Source organism: Lactuca virosa, chromosome 5, assembly GCF_052849685.1.
Source record: "Lactuca virosa cultivar CGN04683 chromosome 5, Lactuca_virosa_CGN04683_v6, whole genome shotgun sequence".
NCBI classification, from domain to species: domain Eukaryota; kingdom Viridiplantae; phylum Streptophyta; class Magnoliopsida; order Asterales; family Asteraceae; genus Lactuca; species Lactuca virosa.
Genome location: NC_136430.1, coordinates 310,884,690 through 310,907,698, shown reverse-complemented (window position 1 = coordinate 310,907,698; position 23,009 = coordinate 310,884,690).

The window sequence follows — 23,009 nt, the reverse complement described above, 5'->3', positions numbered from 1 at the left end:
TATGTACCGGGCCCGGTCAGAACTAAATTGATGTGTTCAGTTAAGTTCTATGTCAAACAAATCGGAAACAAATGCTGGACAATAAGCAAGACCATGTTCCATGTATTTGTCCGGCTGATATCTAGAACAGAGGATTATATGATCACTTATCTAAAATGGCGCTTCATAGTTCAACAGAGTTTAAAGAGCTACGATTGCTGATCGGTTCCTGAAGTCATACTTGCAACTATAGTTATTAGACTTATCCAAGTGGGAGACTGTTGGATATAGTGTCTAAGTCCATAACTATATTTGGTATGTACTTGACCTGACCCGGCATGGTCCATTTGGGTTGCACTTCACCCGAACAATTTATGGATAATCGTTTGAGAATAGTATAAGTTATGATTTATTAATATATTATAAGTCCTAATATATTAATATAAAATCATATTATTTAATTAGTATTGATCTATAATTAATCTAGAATTAATTTAGAGATCAAAAGTATGACTAATTAAATATGGGCTCTTGTATTTATATAGTGTGGGCTAATGCTTATTTGGAATGGGCTAGGCTTGCATGGAAAGTCCATGGATACTCCATGGAGCTTTAACCCATGGATCTCATGGAAATGAAAAGACATGGGTATTAGGGTTTACATGAATGTAACCCTAATCCACCACACTATATAAAGGAGGCTTTGTTTCTTGAAATCACATGAGTTGTGGTGAGTAAAGTAAGAGGGCCGATTTCAAGAAGGTGATTACTATTCTCTCAAAGTTCCAAGTTTGTGGTGATTTGTGATTTCCATTTGAGGCATCCACACTATTGGTGCTAGGCTCTAAAACTCCAAGCAATCAACAACAACTACTGTTGGATTAATGTCTAAGTCCATAACTATAATTGGTAAGACTTGACCCGACCCGGCATGGTCCATTTGGGTTGCATGGCATCATGCATTTGGATAGACTATAATGAGAGAAATAACACTTAAGGTTGGTTAATATATTATAAGTTCTAATATATTAATAAGGTTATTTAATTAGTATTGATCAAGAATTAATTTGGAATTAATTAAATGATCAAAAGGAGACTAATTAAATATATGGGTTGATTGTGTAAATCATTCATTCTTATATATGTGGGCTTGTGATCCAATATTCCTTATGTTGGACTAAGTCCATGGGGTGACCCATGGATACTCCATGGAGGTTAAAATCCATGGAGCATAAGGAATGGGTAAAGTTATGAGTTACATGGTGTAACCCTAATAGCCACCATATAAAAGAATCCCATGGCTCAAGAAATCGTGCACTAATGTGTGAGTGTGAGGGCTAGACGATTTCAAGGAGTGTTCAAGTTTCTCTCAAGTTATTCCAAGTGTATTTGGTGTTGTGTGAACCATTTGAGGTGTCACACTTGGGGCACTAGGCACTCAAGCTTCATGAAGACATTCTACATCAAAGAGGTATGTATTCTATCTTGTTATATTTATTATTTTGTATGCTAGATTAGGATAATATCTTGGATGTTCATAATTGTATGTATAATAGAGAAAACATAGATCCAAGGTATTTAGGGTTGCATGTACACTTAGGAGTGTTAGAATGCTCATAACCCAACAGTGGTATCAGAGCCTAGGCTTGTTTTCTTGTTATACTTGCAAAAGTAGCTGAAAAATCGAGTTGGATGCATATATTCGATTGTTTTGGTTGGAATTGGACTAGGAACATTACCCTAAGATGTTTTTGGACTTATAAACTTGTTTTTGATGTGGTAATGTTCATGCTAATCCAATTTCTAAGATAATTGTCATAATTTCAACATTTGTATTAGTTTGTATGTTCATGCTAATTTCTTGAAGATTGATGATTTGAATTATCTTGTTCTTATGAGGTTCTTAGATTAATAGAAAAGTTGTGTGAAATAGTTGTTTTCAATCCATTTTAATCTAAGAGTTGATTCCAAAGTGTGTTTTGTAACTTGTCCTCAAGTTATATGAAAAGTCACATTTAAGAATCATAAAACTCATAAAAGTTGGCAAAGGTTACAAAATGAAGAGTCTAGTTCTAATTAAATGGTTTTATGACTCCATAACTTGTCCTCAAGTTATGGAGGTTCAAGAGTCTCTTCATTAAATTTTAAAAAAAAAGTGTAACCTTAATTAGTTCCATAAGTTACAATAAAAAAAAGTTATTTTTTTTATTAATTAGTTTAAAGTCTTCCATAACTTGTCCTCAAGTTATGGAACTTGAAGAGTTTTTTTTTTTAATTAAAACTACTTTAAACTCATAAGTTATGGAATTAATTAGTTTTGAATAGTTTCAAAACTTGCCCTCAAGTTTTGGAATTTGAAAAGTTTTCACTTATGAATACTTTAATTCCAAGTTAGCCCTTAGAATTTTAAAAGTTAAAATTCAACCCTTATACTTTATAATATTATAAGTTAATAATATTTATATATATGTATAAGAGTAAAGTCAGTCTTACCGTTAGTAGGCCTCATTCACGAAGCCGGTCTATAAGGGGGGTATAAGGTTACTGCCTATAAAATGGCAGTTTAATGGGTGTCCACTCTCACCCACCGCTTCCTTGACTGGTGGAGGGTCGTTAGCCGAACGGGTAGGACAAGGACTATAATTCTCCTTTCATTAAAAGTATTAATGATAAATACTAAGTAACTAAACTCTTATTAGTACCCAATCTTAGTTACTTAGGAAAATGTGAATTTGGTGCTAACCCATGAAATTACACTTTGCACTTTGCTTAAGTCGTTAGTGGAGCGTGTGTGGTTAACCGGCACACTAACCTGGACTTAACAAGGTAGGCAAAGGGTAACTTAATATTTATCATAGTATCGGTGGAGCGTGTGTGGTTAACCGGCACACTGATTAAGGGGTAAATATTAAGGGTACCAAGTATAATTGCATGGTTATTCACACCTTGTTTTGTGATCCTCGGCATCCCAGTCACAAAACCTGAAGGGCACACTCGAGATTGAAACATGCCTTTGAACAGTTCAATGAATCTCAAAGATCTAGGACTTTCAAATCCAATTAAAACCTAATAAATTATTTCGTTTTTCATGGTGGAAATTGGTGAATCGTCATTCACCTACCTTCAAATATTTTATAGCTTGGATTACGGCATCCCTCTTCTAAGTTATAAAATAGTTTGTTGGGTCCTAGCCTTAATATTTCATATTGGGTGTCATATTAAGGACTTTAAATCAACTATCTTGAATATCTCCCAAAAAGATGTCTGGTCTAGACATTTATGATCTTCCCAAATCTCTTGAAACAAGCTTTCCTAAATGAAGATGATGTCCCATGGATATCATACTTCTTTCACCTCCTCAAATTATTCTCCTTAACCCACAAGTTCCTAAAAAGTTTAAGGTCACTCAAGCCCTATTGGCAAGGCAAGGTCTAGGTGTGATCACATCTTGGAGATGTAGTCACATATTGACAAGCCGGGAGAGTTGGGTGTCAAAGTCTTGAGAAAGTTGGTGGCTCAACTACTTTCTAAGTCACATAGTGAGTTCTTTTGGGAATCCTATGAAACAGACTAAGACAAGACCCTTAATGATCTTATCTATTTGCTAAGATCAACTTCCTAAAACGCTATGGACATTGACAATGATGACATTGGATATCCAGTAAAGCTCTCTCTTCCCAATGGAAAGGGATCGGCCATAGTCAACTCGGTTGACCCAATGGTAAAGAGAGAGGCGAAGTCTGAGATAGTCCCATTATCAAGGGTCCATAGGTAACTATTGCCAAAGGAAGGGGCATTGGTTACGAAGCCGCCAAATTTACCTAAGGATGTTAAAGTCAATAAGTTTGGCTCTACTTCAGGTAAAGTCCATTGTCTAACTCTATTAAGTACATGCTGATTCTGATCGCGAAGATGGATTTCAATCGCATGGTTCGGTGATCAGAATTTTGGGCTATTACTTAAGAGTTATGATATTTATATTGCTTAGGAATAGATAACAACAAGGTTTTCATATGGATTGTAAGGATAAATTTTTCCGCAAAGTTTTAAAATAAAAGAAAAAGGTTTTGATTTTATTTATTTTAAGTATCCTTCCAATGGCATTTGTGAAAAGTTGTTGCTTATAAGATTCCATTGATAGCAATATTGGAAAAATGGATTTGATTCTTTCGGTTGTGGTAGTGTCTAATATTACCAAATAAGGAAAGATTCTCATCACCCAAGGTTCAATTGGACCGAAACTTGGAATCGTGCAAGTTGTATAGTATGATGAATGAGAACTTTCAGCTTGGAAAATTAAGACTAATTCCTTATGTGAATAAGGAAAGGACTAAGGGATCGAATACACATTCTTGTGCACTGGTCAAGTCCACCACAAAAGATCAAGAAGACTATTCGTCATGATTTACTTAAGTTCAGTAAATATGGTTATACTTATAAGTTTAAGTATAAGTCTGTAGCATTGGAGAAGTTTCAATGTGAGACAGAACGAATAAGAAGAATCAAAGAATGGCAGAAAGATAAAAGTTTCTCAAATCTGAAAAGATGGGAGAGTACTTTAGTATCATGTTTATGATCATCTTAATGATTAAGATACCATATCACAATTGGTCCTCTAAAGTCATCTTAGTGCATTCTTATGACTAAGAAGAGGAGTCATGAATTGTTGAAATGGTTAAATCAAAAAGATGAGTCATACTTCGTTCCAAAACAATTCTTAGAGTCATACTCCAAGATTGTAACTTGAGTGACATATCTTAAAGAGGGTTTGTTAACACTAGTCAAATGTAAGAGTAAAAGGTTATCTACTCTTGTACATTTGAAATTGGTAAGTTGTGATGTTTTGGATAAAACAGAGACCAACTTAGGCCAATTGTGTAAAGTGTTAGTCTTGATAAAGAATCTGCACTATCTCTTGAATATTTGACAAGGGAGTCTTATATGTCAAGAGGACAGTGGGCGTCTTAAAGATCCTAAAAAGAATTTCAAGAACTAATCAAGAATAAAACCTGAGGTTCTTCACTAGCACACGACTTGATGTTTATAACCTATCATGTTGACATATTCTGTGCCCATTCCAGTTAAAGTTGGCTTTGCATAGGAGTTTTGAAAGTTCTCAATTGGTTGCATAACAACTTGGAAGCAATGGCAGGCCCTGTACTGCCAGGTGGCAAGAATTTAAGATTGCACAAGTTTAATCAATATGAGTTTGGATTTGTCACTAACCTTGTCTTGTGATTATGGTTTTGACAAATTCACATGGATAAGAACACATACACTATTAAATCTAAGTGTCATAAGGTTTCTCTCCGATTCATGAAAATGATGGTGAGGAAACACTTTCACTAAGTAGATTTTAGCTAGATAGCAATTGTGATATTTGCATTCTCAAAGTCGTTAGTGGAGCGTGTGTGGTTTACCGGCACACTAACATGAACTTGTGAGAAGTGGCAAAGATCTAAACAATTGAGACTATGATTACGACATCCCTTTTCATAGTTCTAAAATTGTTTAGACACACATGTGAGCTATCTAAGAGAGGTGTATGATTTTGATAAAGTTTTATCAAAACAATCTAGTATCAGAAATCTGAACTTTGGTAAGAAAGTCAGCTGATTTCTGAGTACATGTCAAAGCTAGTGGGAGCATAAGTGTTATGCTAATAATCATCATGTTAGTGGGAGCATGATAATTATGACAAAGGTTGCAAGTTAGCAATGTTAATTATAGAAAACAAAAGTTTCAATTCGTGAGGCTGCAGGGATTGAAAAAGTTGTTTTACTATAATTAAGGGAGAGGATATACTTCATTTCAGTTCTAAAGGCTTAGATTGAGACCTTAATCATCTTTAGTCAAGAATATATATATGAATTTCATGTTGGATTGGTTCAACTTAAGGAAATTCTATATATTGCGTTCTCAAAATTCGATTATGATTACGGCATCCCTCTTCATAGTCAAATTTTGAAAACATGGCAAATAAAAATATTGTAGCAAAAGACTGGTCTAGAATCATGTCTTTATGTGAGACATCATGAATCGTGTACCATTTGCTTTGGGTACAAGATCGATTGCATGTGCTATAATATTTGTCATTTCTAAATTTTTCCAAATGCCCAGAGGCATTAAGAAGGGAAAAGGTCTAGAATTGGATATGACTAAAATGATTAAGCAATTGTCGAGGACAATCTGAGGTTTACCAAAGATTGGTTGCTCAGGGACAGTTGGAAGTATAGTGCTAATTTTGGAAGGACCATATTGACATATTCTGAAAAGAGGCATCTCTTATTCAGAAGTGATAGTCAAAATGAGAATATGGAGTTGTCTCCATAGGTAGAAATTATTCAATCTGTGTAAGATTAGGAAACTTAATGAAAGAAGGATGTTTCCAAGGAGCTGATCTCCTTTGAAATGCTCTGTAATGATTGTTGTCAAGTCTTTCTGACTTCGTGCATAATCATTAAGAGGATCAATGCATATAAGTTTAGAATCTAACAGATTTCAGTAAATGGCATGAATTTGGAATTCTTGCATTTGCAGTAAGGATTTGGGACTGTGAAAAGAGGATCATTGGAGTGATGTTCAATTGATCTATTTTACAAAGTAAAGATCATAGACAACATAGTATGTATACTTGGTGTATGGCATGACTAGTGTTTAGAAAACATAGTGTACATGCTTGGAGCATGGGACAACTATTGTTTTAAATTCAAGTATAAAGTTGATAAAACCGAAACAATGAATAATGAGTAATCAGTATGGTGATAAATAAAAGTGTTTATTTATATTCATAGGGTTTGATACCATATTTGATTCATTTATTTTTGTGTTTCACTTTGCATGTTTTGACTTCCAGAATAACTAAGTCGCTCTTCCTGAATGATTAAGTTATTCAAACCATCCATAGTCGGTCATATGTTGGAAGTAGATATGAATCAAGATTGTCATGGGTTGGTTTATAGAGGTCCAAGTTGGTGGACAAAGTGGTGCTACAACACTCATGAGTGCTCATAAGTTCTGAGTATTGGATTCAACCCGCGCTCATTTGAATCACTTCATGGATTTTATCATGAGTGATCATGAGACGATAATATCTTATATTCTTCAAACCTAGAGATATGAGTTGTTACTATGAGTTGGTTATACATTGATTGCACGAAAACGCATTGGTAACTCGATGTTATAAAACGTGCCTTTGTGTATGATTCAACAAGTAGTAGAACAAGCCATATGAGTCGAAGTTTATCCATTCCTTTTACCTTCGGGATAAAAGCGATATCTGTGGGCCCCTCGATGATTTAAAGATGATACATGTGAGTGCTTGGCCAAGCCACGACTGATTTGATTTGTTCAATCAGTCAGTCATCATGAATCGGAAATCGGGAAACAACAAATGGACAGAGAGAATGATTGATAATCCATGTCTCAGTCCATATGATATCTAGAGTGGAGGAATATATGATCCCTTATCTAATGGACAAGTCATTAACAAAGGTCAGAGTTCATCGACAAGGTCAGAGTTCGACAGAAGCTTTTGAGAGCTACGATTGCTGATCGGTTCCTGAAGTCATACGCAATAATAGTTTTAGACTTATCCAAGTGGGAGACTGTTGGATTAATGTCTAAGTCCATAACTATAATTGGTAAGACTTGACCCGACCCGGCATGGTCCATTTGGGTTGCATGGCATCATGCATTTGGATAGACTATAATGAGAGAAATAACACTTAAGATTGGTTAATATATTATAAGTTCTAATATATTAATAAGGTTATTTAATTAGTATTGATCAAGAATTAATTTGGAATTAATTAAGTGATCAAAAGGAGACTAATTAAATATATGAGTTGATTGTGTAAATCATTCATTCTTATATATGTGGGCTTGTGATCCAATATTCCTTATGTTGGACTAAGTCCATGGGGTGACCCATGGATACTCCATGGAGGTTAAAATCCATGGAGCATAAGGAATGGGTAAAGTTATGAGTTACATGGTGTAACCCTAATAGCCACCATATAAAAGAATCCCATGGCTCAAGAAATCGTGCACTAATGTGTGAGTGTGAGGGCTAGACGATTTCAAGGAGTGTTCAAGTTTCTCTCAAGTTATTCCAAGTGTATTTGGTGTTGTGTGAACCATTTGAGGTGTCACACTTGGGGCACTAGGCACTCAAGCTTCATGAAGACATTCTACATCAAAGAGGTATGTATTCTATCTTGTTATATTTATTATTTTGTATGCTAGATTAGGATAATACCTTGGATGTTCATAATTGTATGTATAATAGAGAAAACATAGATCCAAGGTATTTAGGGTTGCATGTACACTTAGGAGTGTTAGAATGCTCATAACCCAACAACTACAAGGTAAGTAATTCTACTAGCTTTATTTGATTCAAGTTCCCCATGCCATGCTAGTTAGGATAAGAACCTTGGAAAAATAATTATTTGCATGTATCTTAGTCAAACATAGATCTAAGGTTTCTAGGGTTGCATGTACACCATAGGAGTGTTAGAATGCTGAAAACCCATCAAGAAGTCCTCGTAGGACTTGTGGAGTTCGGCAGTCATAGTTGCGAGCATGATTCAATGGACTTTCGTATCATCTCGCTCGTGGGCCTCAAAGGCAGCGATCTCCTCGGGAGTAGCAGTGTTGACGTTGACTTCCTTTGGCTTCTCATCGAGAACATACTCCTTGTCCTCGTAGCGGGTGACAATGCGGATGTTGCGGATCCAATCATTGAAATTGGTCCCATCAAAAATCACCCTCCCACACAAGTTCATGAGTGAGAACAAGCCTGAATAGGTTGAGCCTGAAGCGTTGTTGTTGTTCGAGTTAGACATCTGAAAGGAAAAGAGACAAAGTTTGATTAGACAAGAATCCCCAATTAAACACCCAAATGAGAAATTAGGGCTAGGATCCAACAACATTATTTGAAATTTAGAAGAGGGATGCCGTAATCTAAACAACAAATAATTTTAAGGTAAGTGAATGACGACTCACTAATTTCCACTATGAAAAACGAAAAAGAAATTAAGTTTTAAATGTATTGAAAACTCCTAGATCTTTTGAGATTCATTGAACTTTTCAATGACATGTTTAAATCTCGATATGCCCTTCAAGTTTGTGACTGAGATACCGAGGATCACAAACAAGGTGTGAATAACCATGCAAATGTACTTGGTGCCCCTAATGTTACAGTCACCTAATCAATGTGCCGGTTAGCCACACACGCTCCATTGATCTATGAAAAACATCGAGTCACCCTTTGCCCCCTTCGCTAGACCCAAATTAGTGTGCCGGTTAACCACACACGCTCCACTAACGTCTTGGCAAGGGTACAAAGTGTAATTTCATGGAATAGCATCATATTCACATTTTTCCTAAAGTAACTAAGATTGAGAATTTTATAAAAAAAACATTTAGTTACTTTGTATAATAATTATACTTTTAATGATGAATTAGTTGGCCTATCCTACCCGTTCGGCTAACGACCCTCCACCAATCAAGGAAGCAGTGGGTGAGAGTGGACACCCATTAAACTGTCATTTTATAGGCAGCAACCTTATACCCCCTTATAGATCGGCTTCGTGAATGAGGCCTACTAACGGTAAGACTAGCATTTATCTTATACATATATAATAATTATTCTTATAATATTATAATAATATAGGGTTGAATTTTAAACTTGTAAAATTCTAGGGTTTAGAATTTAAATATTTCAAAATTAAACTTTTAATCCAAAGATTTAAATCCCAAAACTTGAGGGCAAGTTTTGAAACATTTCAAAACTATCTAGATAAAAATTCAAATAATATAATTAAACATTTAATTGGTGATTATCTAATTTTGACCTAATCCAATTTAATGCAAGATAATTGATCAAATACTTCAAATAATTAAGATTTATCAAATAAGGTAATAATTATCTAATTAAATGAAAAATATATTTTATTTTGACAAAGATAATCACATAGAATCAATAAAATTCGGATTTTATTAATTAAAAACAATTATGGTAATTATCCCAAGTCAAAATAAGCAAAAATCCCAAAATTCCCTTTGTCTGACTCCCCGACTCGCCGAGTCCCTTACAGAACTCGCCGAGTTCATCTGACTAGTCGAGTTCACTTTGGGACTCGACAAGTCTGTCAAGCAAAAGGCAAGAAAATCGATTTTAAGCAATGAACAAACATACAATGCATCAAATACAATAGAAACCAAACAAGGCTCTGATACCACTGATGGGTTTTGAGCAAAAGAACATTCCTATGTGCACATGCAAAACCCTAAAGATTTGGATCTAGGTTTCTCTATTGTACATGCAAATTTATCCAAAGCTTACAAACCCTAGATCTAGCATATCAAAATCGAAATAACATATAAAACTGATTTAGATGTTTACCTCTTGATTATTGCAAGAATCTTCATGCTTTGAGGGCCTAGTATCACAAGTGTAATACCTCTAATGGCTTACAAACACCAAGGCAAGAAGACAATCTAGAAGAGAGGGAATGGAGGCACAATTTCGGCTCTAATAACTTCTTAGGGTTTTTGGTAGCCGAATTCTGTAGCCCTAGGGGTCCTTATATACTTGAGTTGCTAGGGTTTCAACCAAAACCCTAATTGGATAACTTAGGCCTTAAGCAGTCCAATGAACCTTCTGGAATAAGGCTTGGACGATTTCAAGGTGGGCTTCCACCCTAATTTCGTCCCCCCTTATATCCATAAGGATCCATAGCCCAAAATCAATTATCTTATAATTGCAATTCCAGTCCCCTAAGTTCAATTAATCTCCTTTGATCTCAAAACTAATTTCTTAATTAATTCTTGATCAATATTAATTAAACAATATGATTTCTCTTTTAATATATTAGTCTTATAATATATTAATAAACCATAATATCCTCTCTCTCTCCATAAATCATCCAATCAAGTTGCTTTGGTGAAGGCAACCCAAAAGGACCATGCTACAATCGGGTCAAGTACATACCAAATATAGTTATGGACTTAGACCCTAATCCAACAATTATTTGGTGGTGATAGTACAAAGATTTTTCCGGATCAGCAATCCGAGTATTTATCTGAGAGATTCAGGAGTTTGAGGTAAGTGTCCTCATTGTATTCAGTGGGTCGAAGGCACCAATGTCGGTTCATTGTTTATTATGATTAGGATGTTAGTTGTCTGTGTTACTCTGCATGTATGATTTCTGATATGTATATTGTAACACCAGCAAAATTAGGTCAAAAATAAATTTGTTCAGTAACCATAATTGAGTATACTAAGTGGTAGATATCGTAACTAGGTTTCCAAAAATATAAAGAACACTAAAATACGAGTTATAACGAAGAAGTTATGACTGATCGAAGATACGCGACAATACTGGTAAAACACTGTTAAGCATAAAACGAGAAATTTCAATAAAATATTTTTCAACCTTAGGTGTCTAAATGAAAGTCGTAGATATCCCAAAACCGTGAACATACATAAAAAGAACGCCCAAATCTGACTTCATGTGAGGAAATTATGATTTTTCGAAGTTTCGAACATAGCAGTAGACAGCTAAAAACTCGAAATCGAGATCGAGCGACTTTTTGCCAACATGACCTATACGAGAATCGAAGATCTCATCAATGGTATTACAACGGTAAAAAGTCTGATGAAAACGGAAATCGGACGAAGAAGTTATGGATTTCTAACAGAGTTTTCCTGTCCCGGCCTACTAAAAATAATATATTAATAATCTATTTAAAATAAAATCAAAATTAGCCAACGGAGTCTGAACGAGAGTTGTAGAGTATAATCTCACCTACGCGTGGATGTAAAGAACGTCGAAAACGGAGTTCGTATGCGAAAGTTATGAATTTCTGAAGTTCGGGCGCGAAACCCCAAAACTGTCAGTGTTCACAACGTGAAAACAGTGTTCACGACGTGAACTGACTTCTGACACCTTCTGGAGCCTGACAGACGCAAGTTGCGATGACGCACCTGATGACGACTGCACTCACGACGTGAATATTTGAGATTCACGACGTGAGACCCAAAATTCACCCTATAAATAAGGATTGAGGGCAGCCGGCTTTGGTTGTTCATTTCCATCCTTTCTCCTACTTCTATTCTGTGTTAAGCCTCCCGAGACCACCCCGAAGCCCCGATAGCACCTCTAACGCACGACGCAAGTCACGAAGTCCCGAAGATCCCGAGAAACTTGCTTCTTTTCAGTCGAAGTACTGCCCGAGTTGAGTCTCGTCTTCTTCAACTCACCACTTCTATCAAGTGAGTTCATACCCCTACAACCACACTTTAAATACATTTTTAACTGATTTTAAACACTTTTAAGGGGGCGAATACAAGTAAACACACGGTTAAAATCGTGTGAAACACCAATCTTTTGCTATACTTTTCGTACTGTTATTTTAACTATCATATGAAGTTGTTATCATGCAAAACACCTCACAGCACAACTTTACCCTCTTGGGATACAATATGTTTTATAAATAGAAATATGTTTTATTTATACGTTTGCATACTACATCATATCAAGGGTAACCATTTCAACTATAACATGATGCTTTTACAAGAAAACTCAACTCATCATTACGCCTTTGTAACACGATAGAAAAGGAAATCATTCATACAAACGATTTTTCATCACATTACTTGTGAACTTGTTGTTAGCAATCATGTGATGTCATATGGATTTGTTTGTACCAAAAGAAAGTCCCCACCTATAACCAGAGTCTCTTGGAGGGAGAGCGTGACAAGTGTGTATAGATCTATACGGGGCTGACGACTCCGCACCCTGACTGTTAGCTACAGTCCCCGGGGTGACAAATGTCAACATTAGGTACTGCGTCTAGTATGGTTATGAGGAACTCACAACACGCGAAAACAATGACTCATGCACGTAGTAATACATAACCAATCATGCTCGGGGGTAATAACTATATTATAGGGTATTATCAGCATGTTCAGAATTCAGGATAAACACTTCCACAACTAGTTTTACTTAATAATAAAACTATACATCTTCATTTCTAAGCATGTCATATTTGCTTACAGGTTACAGTCTTGGTCATTTAAGACTGTATCTCATTTAGGAAAATATAGGATTTTCCTGGTTCAAACATTCACTTTATACATCTTCATTTCTAAGCATGGCATATTTGCTTACAGGTTACAGTCTTGGTCATTTAAGACTGCATCTCATTTAGGAAAATATAGGATTTTCCTGGTTCAAACATTTACTTTATACATCTTCATTTCTAAGCATGGCATATTTGTTTACAGGTTACAGTCTTGGTCATTTAAGACTGCATCTCATTTAGGAAAATATAGGATTTTCCTGGTTCAAACATTCACTTTATACAACAATGATTCACAACCCACTTTATTAAGAAAATATCGGATTTTCTGGAAAACGTACATGAACTTTCGAATGGCATACATTTTATCAAAACACTACTTATGAACTCACCAACTTAAATGTTGACACTTTTTCTTTGAAATAACTTGTATTCTCAGGAAATCGCTAAACCAGGTTAGCAACTGCTTTTGAAGACTTACACTCAGGCGTTAGTTTAATCTTTTGGATATCATATTGTAATTGACTTTTGCAAACATGTAATACTACAATCATGTAAACTTTTCAATTATGTATATGATGGTCGTGTGTACTTTCTTTACTATTCATTTGTTATGATACTGAACATGACGTCCTCCGTCCCCGAATGTTTCCGCCGTTCAGGTTTGGGGGTGTGACAGATTGGTATCAGAGCATTGTTTATAGTGAACTAAGTATATCAAAACCATTTTTGATATACAACTATAAACACAACTGGGCAAAAACACTCTGAGTGAGAGTTATACTTTTAAAATGAAATTTTTATAAAGTATACATGCATACATTATATAACAGGGTCAGTATCATAATGAAAACAATATAGAAGTATTATAGATGAGTTGTACAATACAGGTATGCCTTGGGATATGTAATCGGGACTGGGATGAATATAGTCTGATCAACTATATTTGTCCGAGAGCCGAACTGCGTATGCCAGGGGATAGCTACCGTGGACAACATGTCTAAAACTTACCAAACTTATAAACTTTAGAATCAAACATAACATTTAGAATACTATAGGAGTATATTATGCATACCCTAGTTTAACTTTAATAATCAGCCTTATGTGCCTTAATTCTAGACAATTCTTATACCCATATTCTCATACAGACACAATGGTCAGATTCCACCTACCAGGAGACCCCTACTACCCGATCCAAGACAGTGGAGAAGGGATAGAGAATGATCCAGAAGAAGAAATGCAAGAAGACTCAGACCCAAATCCCGAGGACAATAACCTACCCTTAGCGGCTCAAATTCAAAATCCTAATCCTCGACCGGAATTTCATGGCTCGACACCTCTATGGGCAACCAACCTGAATAGGTGGAGTCGCGAACAGGGTCAACCACTTCCATACAATGGAGACCGAAGCTTCTACAATCTGAGCGAGGGAGGCTCAGCAGACAGAGTCCTTCCTATATTGGTTCGCCGAATTGCTCGCATTGATGAACGAGGAAGGACAACCATCCATCGAACTGAGGAGAATGATGCGAACACCGGAGTCAATACAGTTCGCATCCGACAGTTAGGATTAGCTCATGGTAGAATAGTACATCAAAATGAAGCTTGGCAGAGAGAGCTAACTGAAACTCAAACTGAAGTCTGGGAACTTAGAGCACGCCAGGCAAGGTATGAAATGCGTTTGCTCGAGATGGAACGTCAGTTAGCAGGCCAAAAGGCTCAGCAGAACAGTTCCCGCCACCAGTAGAGGATACTCTACTCGCTCTTTCTGTTGGTTTGTGGAATAACCTTAGTATGTACTCCAGGTAGTACTTGCCCGACTCCCAAAATTTTGTTATAGAATAGGATCTCGGCTAAAAGTCTTACTTTTCTCTAACTTTTGTAATCGGAGACCTTTAGAAAGGTCAAAATTTTCCTGACTTCGGAATGTAACCAAATATATGTTTAATATATAAGGAAGTACTTCTTTTGTGTGTTAATTCTTTGCATACCACTCGAATTCATAAGTTTATCTATAAACTCTTATTATGAATCAAAATCGAGAACCTTGTTTAGGTCGAACCTAATTCATGAAATGTTGAAAATGGCTAACTCATTAACACACGACTCTCAATCAATCAAAGACTTATTATCTTCATTGTTATTTCTTCGGCAGCTAGATGCCTCCTCGTAGGTCAGCACGCCGAAATACGACACCAACACCGCCACCACCACCTCCAACTTACGATCCTGCTATGGTTCAGGCTGCCATCACCGCAGCAGTAGCAGTTGCGCTATCCCAATAAACTCTAATGGAGCCGGAGGGAGCGGGAGTAGTACCAACCATCAGAACCATGGCACTGGTCATGGTCATGTTAGGGAATGCACCTACAAAGAATTCTCAAACGCCAAGCCAAAAATGTTCAACGACACTGGAGGAGTCATTGCTCTTATGCAATGGTTTGAAAAGACCGAGACGGTCTTTGAAATCTGTTCATGCCAAGAAACAAGCAAGGTCAAGTTTGCTGCTTGTACCTTCACAGACCGAGCCCTCACGTGGTGGAAGGGCCATGTGAAATCTATGTCTCTTCCAGTCGCCAACGCCATGAGCTGGGAGGACTTGAAGGTCCTACTGTTGGAAGAATACTGCCCGAGGGGCGAAATTCAAAAACTGGAGCAGGAGTTATGGAACCTGAAAATGGTTGGTTCTGACCTAGCCGCCTACACGGCCAGGTTCAGTGATTTGTCAGCCCTTTGCCCGGGAATGGTCAACCCGGAGCTGAAGAAAGTGGAAAGATACATCTGGGGGTTGTCACCCTAGATTCAAGGACATGTCTTGGCCTCCAACCCAATAACATTCAACAGCGCGAAGCGCTTGGCTCAACAGTTGATTGATCACGGTGTTAAACAGGGTACTATTACCACTGTCTCGGATCCACCGAAGGATATAGAGGACCGAAGGAAACCCTGGAATAAGAGAAAGGGGGAAACCATGCAGGAGAACCCCAAGAGGCAACAGTTAGTGACAGCTCACGCTGTTACTGTCCCTACCACCCCCACACCCACAAGGCCGTACAACGACAACCAGACTAAGTGCAACCGATGCAACTTTCATCATCACGGACCCTGCCGTGAAATGCATTGCACTAGGTGCAATAGTAAGGTACACACCGTCCGCTACTGCAGGGAACCAACCCAACCAGCCGCTCCAGCCGCAAATATGGGAGTAGACCGTACTTGTTATGAGTACGGAGCAGCGGGGCACTTCCGAAGGGATTGCCCGAAGGCAAACAACAGGAATGCTGGTGGAGGAGGCCGAGTATTCGCAATGGGCCAAGAGGAGGCTATTGCAGACCCCACGGTTATTCCGGGTACATTTCTCCTCGATAACTCATTTACATGCATTCCATTTGATAATAAGAGCTGAGAGGAGTTCCGTGAGTCACAAATTTAAAAAATCTACTCAAACAAACACCCCAATCATTAAGCAAAACCTTCATAGTAGTAATAACAAAGATAGACTAAAAGCACTGAAAACACATATGTAGAATGCAATATCCCACTAACGAACACTTGTCCTGATCGACTTCACAATTATTACGATAAGAAGTTCCCAAATAGCTACTAGAAATAGATTGGCTTGGTCTTCACCATGCCAATTGCATGTGCCATGAAAAGACCCTTCACTTTCACCGTTGGCTAACGAAACTCTATCGATTTATAACGACAAACCCGACACAACTCCCAAATCGTTTCTAGTTTCAAAATCTTGTGGCAATCATATGAGGAGTACTATATCCTTTGCAACCTTCCCGAAGTATTACCGACAGACTATTTAGGAATAGCACACGCACGACGAGTCAAGCTCAAACGAAGAGGCTAGGAATGATTACAGTTAACCTATCACTACAAAGTGTATATGCGAATGGTATACACAAAGCGATGATAGACGGACCAGGTATGAATTCAACTATGAAGTTAAAGACAAAGCCGACCTGTATTACGAGTAATCAATACTAACATTTAGATGAACATAGACAAATAAACCCAAATCCACACGACCTCTACCGATCAAAACAATAGACAAAATAATGAAGATCCGCTGGAACACCCACACTAGGATCTGGATTCACTAGAGAACAAGAAGATCAAATGGAACAGAAGTACACACATCTTTCCTCAACGATTGAAGTCCCAGTCAAAATGCGAATTTCGGGACCAAATTCTCTCTAACGGGGGGATAATGTAACACCAGCAAAATTAGGTCAAAAATAATTTTGTTCAGTAACCATAATTGAGTATACTAAGTGGTAGATATCGTAACTAGGTTTCCAAAAATATAAAGAACACTAAAATCCGAGTTATAACGAAGAAGTTATGACTGATCGAAGATACGCGACAATACCGGTAAAACACTGTTAAGCATAAAACGAGAAATTTCAATAAAATACTTTTCAACCTTAGGTGTCTAAATTAAAGTCGTAGATATCCCAAAACCGTGAACATACATAAAAAGAACGCCCAAATCTGACTTCATGTGAGGAAGTTATGGTTTTTCGAAGTTTCGGACATAGCAGTAGACAGCTAAAAACTCGAAATCGAGATCGAGCGACTTTTTGCCAACATGACCTAAACGAGAATCAAAGATCTCATCAATGGTATTACAACGGTAAAAAGTCTGACGAAAACGGACATCGGACGAAGAAGTTATGGATTTCTAACAGAGTTTTCCTGTCCCGGCCTACTAAAAATAATATATTAATAATATATTAAAAATAAAGTCAAAATTATCCAACGGAGTCTGAATGAGAGTTGTAGAGCATAATCTCACCTACACGTGGATATAAAGAACGTCGAAAACGGAGTTCGTATGCGAAAGTTGTGAATTTCTGAAGTTCGGGCGCGAAACCCCAAAACTGTCAGTGTTCACGACGTGAACTGACTTCTGACACCTTCTGGAGCCTGACAGACGCAAGTTGCAATGACGCACCTGATGACGACTGCACTCACGACGTGAATATTTGAGATTCACAACGTGAGACCCAAAATTCACCCTATAAATAAGGATTGAGGGCAGCCGGCTTTGGTTATTCATTTCCATCCTTTCTCCTACTTCTATTCTGTGTTAAGCCTCCCGAGACCACCCCGAAGCCCCGATAGCACCTCTAACGCACGACGCAAGTCACGAAGTCCCGAATATCCCGAGAAACTTGCTTCTTTTCAGTCGAAGTACTGCCCGAGTTGAGTCTCGTCTTCTTCAACTCACCACTTCTATCAAGTGAGTTCATACCCCTACAACCACACTTTAAATACATTTTTAACTGATTTTAAACACTTTTAAGGGGGCGAATACAAGTAAACACACGGTTAAAATCGTGTGAAACACCAATCTTTTGCTATACTTTTCGTACTGTTATTTTAACTATCATATGAAGTTGTTATCATGCAAAACACCTCACAACACAACTCTACCCTCTTGGGATACAATATGTTTTATAAATAGAAATATGTTTTATTTATACGTTTGCATACTACATCATATCAAGGGTAACCATTTCAACTATAACATGATGCTTTTACAAGAAAACTCAACTCATCATTACGCCTTTGTAACACGATAGAAAAGGAAATCATTCATACAAACGATTTTTCATCACATTACTCGTGAACTTGTTGTTAGCAATCATGTGATGTCATATGGCTTTGTTTGTACCAAAAGAAAGTCCCCACCTATAACCAGAGTCTCTTGGAGGGAGAGCGTGACAAGTGTGTATAGATCTATACGGGGCTGACGACTCCGCACCCTGACTGTTAGCTACAGTCCCCGGGGTGACAAATGTCAACATTAGGTACTGCGTCTAGTATGGTTATGAGGAACTCACAACACGCGAAAACAATGACTCATGCACGTAGTAATACATAACCAATCATGCTCGGGGGGTAATAACTATATTATAGGGTATTATCAGCATGTTCAGAATTCAGGATAAACACTTCCACAACTAGTTTTACTTAATAATAAAACTATACATCTTCATTTCTAAGCATGTCATATTTGCTTACAGGTTACAGTCTTGGTCATTTAAGACTGTATCTCATTTAGGAAAATATAGGATTTTCCTGGTTCAAACATTCACTTTATACATCTTCATTTCTAAGCATGGCATATTTGCTTACAGGTTACAGTCTTGGTCATTTAAGACTGCATCTCATTTAGGAAAATATAGGATTTTCCTGGTTCAAACATTTACTTTATACATCTTCATTTCTAAGCATGGCATATTTGTTTACAGGTTACAGTCTTGGTCATTTAAGACTGCATCTCATTTAGGAAAATATAGGATTTTCCTGGTTCAAACATTCACTTTATACAACAATGATTCACAACCCACTTTATTAAGAAAATATCGGATTTTCTGGAAAACATACACGAACTTTCGAATGGCATACATTTTATCAAAACACTACTTATGAACTCACCAACTTAAATGTTGACACTTTTTCTTTGAAATAACTTGTATTCTCAGGAAATCGCTAAACCAGGTTAGCAACTGCTTTTGAAGACTTACACTCAGGCGTTAGTTTAATCTTTTGGATATCATACGAGGGAGATAATTGTAACGCCCGTAGATCTGGGCTAGTCAATTTAGAGATAATATCGACAAAAGATTATTTAGAATAAATAATCTTAACCAAGTTGTAAAGTATTTCTCAAGGGTTCCGTACATATAAAGAACGCCGAAATCCGAGTTATAACGAAGAAGTTATGGTCCGTCGAAGTTTTACGGCAAAACCGGCACGGCACCGGGAAGCGTAAATAGTGAAGTTACGATAGAACGACTTTTAGCCTTAGTGATCTAAACAAAAGTTGTAGAATACGTTAAACCGATAACATCCATAAAAAGAACGCCCAAATCTGACTTCGTATGAGGAAGTTATGAATTTTCTAAGATTCGGCATAGCAGTGCACGACCCGAAACTCGAATTTTAGTTCGAGCGGTTTTTGGACTATGCGACCTAAATGAGTGTTGAAGATCTCATTAATAGGAACTCAACGGTAAAAAGACAGACGAAAACGGAGTCCGCATGTAGAAGTTATGAATTTTACGCGGACATTTAACAGTGTACTCCCTTCGTACTGTTAAATTTAAAATCGGTCGAGAATTAGCCGATGGAGTCAAAAAGAAAGTTATAGATCTTATTTTTACCTACGCGTAGATATAAATAACATCGAAAACGGAGCTCGTATGCGAAAGTTATGAATTTTTGAAAATCGGCTGATTTCCACCCTGTGTGCGATGCCACGTGTCAGCCCCAGGCTGTGACTTGGTGTCCAAGCTAGTTCACGACGTGAATTGACCCCAATTCAGCCTATAAATAGAGATGAAGGGTTGCCGAGTTATTCACACCTTTCAATCCATCTCTCTCTCTAGAACCTCTCTCTAGCCTCTAAAACCCCCCTAAAGCCTAGGTAAACCCCCTAGCACCCGAAGGAAGCCCCGAGGCTCCCGAAGTCCCGAGAAAAATAGTCTTTCGGTTCAGAAACGCTGCTCCAAGCGAATTCCGGTTTTCTATAAAACCTGCTGTAAGTGAGCTACGCCTACGCTATTTTTAATATAGCTTCTAATTAATTATAGTAACATTATTAGGACCTTAAAATAATTATTTGGGCTATTATTATGAGTTATATAGAGTGTTTTTTAAAGCTTATATAATAGTAATAATAGCTAGACTATTAATTAGTCGCGGTTAACGTTAGACTAAACCCTAGTGGTATTGATACTAGGTTTTGTCGAGGGAAAATTGTTTTGATATAACGAAGTGCTGTTCGAGTACCGAATTACCACCTAATCAAGTGAGTGCATGGTTACTTTCATCTTACACATAGATATGAAGTATTTAATATAAATTACACGTTATGTGTGCATATTGTCTGTATACTTGCCGTCTATGCTGGGTGAAAGATTTTTATACATGTTTTAAATGATTTAAAATGTATATGTATTTTATATCTACAAAATGTGTTGGGTAAAACATGGGTAGATGAAATAGTTGTTGTGTGACAAAAACAAAATGATGAGATGTGATATAAACCATGAGATAAGGGTGAGAGGTGAACCATGAGAGAAGCCTTTTACCCATGTGTTGGCCTCGTCATTCAGCAAAGTATGGATGACAACCACGGACTATTCTAGACAGTCCAGTGGACACTAGCAGGCTCGCAACCTGTAGGTGTTTTGAACTGTCTGCTCACCAGCTGTACTCTAAAAATCCCTTGACATGTGTTGTGAGAGGAGTCTCGGAAACGACACTCTCGATAGACGAGATTAACCCTGGCGACTATGCAACGCAGTGCCTAAACCCCTTGACATGTGTTGTGAGAGGAGTCTCGGAATCGATACTGTCGATAAAAGAGAATAACCCTGGCGAATATGAGACTTAGTGCCTATTGAGTAAACCATGGCAACGATGGACTTCGTGCCGATTCCTTAGGATAATCCTTAGGAATGAATGAACGACGAATAGCTGATTCTTAGGGTAGATCCTTAAGAGTAAATAAGATAATGGGGATGGGTAATTGGGTTGATTGATTGTTTGATGATTAAACATAATGATTATATTATTGTGGGTTGAAAACCCTATGTACTCACCAGGTTTCCCAACCTGACCCACTCAAGCTTATTTGTATCACAGGTGTCGATATGAAGCTACTTTACACTGAGAGATTTAAAAGAGATGTAGATCACTAGTGTAAATGAATGTAAGTTCTGTTTATGCTTATGTTTTTGTATTGACGATGACATCCCAAGGTTTTGAAAATGAATAAAAATACATTTCTTCGGAAATGCTTTGATAACGTATTTATCATGTTTTTCTGGGAACAAATTCTGCAACATTTTTATTAAAAGAGGTACTCTGATTTTTATAAAGCATAAACAAAATCGGTCTTTTCTGGCCGTGAAAATGGGGATGTCACAGCTCGATGCCGGGCAGGGCCCATTATGTGTTTGATATGTATGATATGTGGTATTTTTGGGAACTCACTAAGCTTTGTGCTTACGGTTTTCAGTTTATGTTTTAGGTACTTCCGGATCCAAGGGGAAGAGCTCGGGGTGATCGCATCGCACACACCATGATGTTTCGCACTTTCCTTTACTCTGATGTATTTGGATGTTTGATTATACTTGATTTTATTATGTTTTATGGATATGTTTTGAATGATGGTTTTTTATTATAATAAAAAATGAAATTATTGGCCTTAATTTTTGGGACATTACACAACACTTGTATGAAATACTATGGTTGGATCACACCACCTGTATGAAAGACTGTGGTTGGATCACAACATCTGTATGGAAGACCATAGTTGGATCATGGCAGGAAAGACTACAGCTGAGCTATAGCAATGGAAGTGACTGTAAGACTATGGTTGGATCATAACATTCACATGGGTTGAAATACACCCCTAGGGCTGGGCCTACTGTTATGTATGGTATGTGATATTTTAGGGAACTCACTAAGCTTTGTGCTTACGGTTTCATGTTTTAATTATTTAATGTACTTCTGGCTACAAAAGGAAGGGCCCGACTTGATCGCACTGCATCCCCTGAAGTTTTTTTTCGCATCACTGATTTATAATGTGTACTATGATGTTTGAAACATATTATACTCTGATTATCTTTTGAACAAATGGGTGAATGGTTTTGGTGATTGAAAAAATGAAAATTTTACATTATATTTTTGGGAAGTTACATACTGAGGGGCCAAAACCACAACCAAAATTGCTCAAAAGGACCACCAATCCAAAAAAATTGGGGTTTAGATCAAAATAAAAAAAATATATACCACATGGACCATATTTGCAGTTTTGTCTTACCTTTTGTAGTTAATGGCAACACAATAGTTATTTTTAATAATATAATAGTTTAACTAAATAATTATACTTTGTACAACACATGAAT